The sequence below is a fragment of the Dermochelys coriacea genome, chromosome 13, assembly GCF_009764565.3.
Source record: "Dermochelys coriacea isolate rDerCor1 chromosome 13, rDerCor1.pri.v4, whole genome shotgun sequence".
NCBI classification, from domain to species: Eukaryota; Metazoa; Chordata; order Testudines; family Dermochelyidae; genus Dermochelys; species Dermochelys coriacea.
The window spans coordinates 33,303,607-33,306,566 of record NC_050080.1 but is presented as its reverse complement, the minus strand read 5'-3'; the positions used below and the strand labels follow the sequence as shown (position 1 = coordinate 33,306,566).

The 2,960-nt window shown below is 48.2% G+C and overlaps 1 pseudogene; it reads left to right on the top strand.

The window, feature by feature from the left end:
* The first annotated feature begins 1,382 nt into the window (after positions 1-1,382).
* LOC122456542 lies at positions 1,383-2,575 on the top strand (annotated as a pseudogene).
* The last annotated feature ends 385 nt before the right edge of the window (positions 2,576-2,960 follow it).

Genomic DNA, 2,960 nt, shown 5'->3' with positions numbered 1-2,960 from the left:
GCGATGAGCCTTTTCAGAACATTTTGCCAGTAAAGAGACTCTGTTGCAATCTTCTCTTGATGCTGATTGTCTATGGTGGCCTTTAACCTTCATCTCATCCCAAGCTCTTTCCACCTATGGAATGCTCTCTGGTGATTTGCTGCCTTCTCATGGCATGCCAGATTTCTAGCCAGATTTTTCCAGTCCTTTGTTCCTGTAGAACCCAATGTGGCTGGAGTATCAGACTGGAAGAGTTTGCAACTAAAACAATATGCAGCATTCTGGATTTTTGAGTACGTAAGCCATGGCCTCTCCACTTTGCCACCATTGGGGATTTCACACCAGTAATGTGTTGGATGGAAACTTCTATTTTCATTGTCTTTGGGGAACATGAAGTTTTTCACTTGCTGTGGCCCATGCAGTACATGGAAGTCCCTCAGGCTACTGTTCAAGTGGGTCCACAGTCCTGGATCATCTAGACTTAAGGAACTAAACTCAGCAGCAGCTGTTTCTTGGGCCTCCACCACACTCTTCTCTGATCTATACTTTTCTTCAGGAATGTGCATGGGCCATTTTGGGCTGCTTGGGCAGGCTTAGCCTCCCCCCACCTACAATACACGACACCTAGGCCTGTCAGCAATTTAATGCCAGATCAATTTAAAAACAAAGAAACTTCTTATTAAAAATACAATTATGGGAGCCACAAATATTTGCTAAAGCAAAATTATGGAATTTGGAAAAAGTAAAGACCTATCAGGTCACATCTATCCTAGGCCTTTACCTGGCCTCCATCACTCTGGTATCTGGGCATCACACTGCCTTGAATGTATCTATCCTCTCAGCACCCCTATGCTGTGCTATTATCCCTGCTTTACAGAAGGAACCTGGTGCACAGAGGGGCAGATTTTTGGAGGTTTTTTGGCACCTCAAGACACAGATCCCCCAGAGGGATTGGAAATTGATGGGTGTTAAGTACAGCCCCTACTCAGGCACCTGGGTGCATAGTTAGGTATCTACCAGCCTTTGGAAATCTGGTTTGAAAGTTACACAAGAAGCTTGTGAAGAAGCAGAGAACTGAAACAACATCTCACAAGTCCAAGGCCAGCGCTTCAAACACGGGAGCAGCCTTCGTTCCTCTCTAACCTCCCCTCCTGACCCCCTACAGGATTGTGCCCTCCATGGCAGCTCCCCCCTCACAGGGCATTGAGTGAATTGCCGTGGGGCAAGCTGAGTTGCTGTTGGCTGCTGCGTTCGGTGCTCTGGGGGAGGACACTGGCTATAAGTGGACTTGGCACAAATCAGTTTTATTTCTCCCCTTAGGAGGTTATTATTGGGATTATTTTATCTTTAAGATTTTTCCCTCCAATTTTTAACTATTAATTTTTACAATCGCAGGAAGCTCAATGGGGGTTAAGGTACAAGTCAGGGCGAGGACAGCGCTGCCAGCGGGGTTACAGGGGGCTCCCAACCAGCTGAGGGATCCAAGACCCCAGGGCACAAGAGACAGGGAAGGTGGCTACTCTGACCCAGTGGACACCCAAGGCCAGGACTGGGAGGAAGAGAAGGATGGCAGTGACCACTGGGCCACGGGAGTGGCCACCTCCTTATTCAACCTGGCATTGGCCACTGTTGGAAGACAGGATACTGGGCTAGATGGAACTTTGTGTAAGGGGACTGTTGTCCCCTTCCTAAAACTCAGTGGGGTGTTTTGGTTGGCTGGCTCCCAGAATCAAAAGAAAGGAGAAAGGTCAGCTCCTTCTCCTCCTCCTGTTCCTAGTGATCTACATTGCAACCAGGACTGGGAACATCCTCATTACTGTGCTAGTTGTGGCTGATCAGCACCTTCACACCCCCATGTACTTCTTCCTGGGAGACTTGTCCTGCTTGGAGACCTGCTATACATCCACCATACTGCCCAAGATGCTGGCCAGTCTCCTCACTGGGGACAAGACTAGTTTATTCAATGGGTGTCTCACACAATTAAATTTCTTTGGTTCTCTGACTGCTACAGAATGCCTTCTTCTGATGGTGATGTCTTATGACAGATATTGAGCAATATGCAATCCAATGCACTATGCCATCTGTATGAGTGACAGGTCTTGCCTGCAGCTCGCAGGTGGCTCTTGGATAGGTTGATTCCTAGGTGGCAGCATAACAATGTTTTCCATATCTCAGTTAATGTTCTGTGGCCCCAATGGTATTGACCATTTTTTTAATCTCTTCACACTTGTAAAACTCTCCTGCAATGATCCTCAGCAGACGGAAATGGGGGCTGTTGCACTCAGCTTGATTTTCTCACTGGTCCCATTCCTGCATCATCACCACCATCCTGAGAATCCCATCCAGCACCAGCAGGCAAAAGGCCTTTTCCACCTGCTCTTCCCACCTCATCGTGGTGAGCATTTTTTATGGAACTCTGCTGATTGTCTATATGTTCCAAACCACCGACATCCTGAGTGACTTCAAGAAAGTTATCTGTGTCATCTACACCGTCCTGACTCCCCTGGTCAATCCCCTCATCTACAGCCTGAAAAACAAAGAGGTCCAGGAGGCCTTGAGGAAAACTTGCAGGAAATTCATGCTTGGACCATACTAACCAGCCAATTTTCTTTCCTTCAATTAACTTCCTTTTCATAGAGTGTATTTCATCCCCAGGCTTCATTCAAAGGAAGAGAAAAGCCAAAGGAAACCCTCTGACCTGTGCCCCAGAGCACAGGACACCAGCACAGGCCTTGTATTTGCCCATTTTCAGCAATAATTCAGGGCCAGTTGTTTCCAGATAGTTAGGGGTCTGCGTGGGATTTTTGAAAGCCTTTGGGCACCTGACTGGCCAGATGGGGCCCTGGAGGAGAGTCAGGCAGGGGAACATGCACCTTCCCCAGGTTTGTGCGTCACTCTGTGGCCTTGGCATCTGGATGCCTAGTGTGGGGCTCCAGAGGTCACGGCCAGGGACACCTGCGGCCCACTTACTGGAAACACTT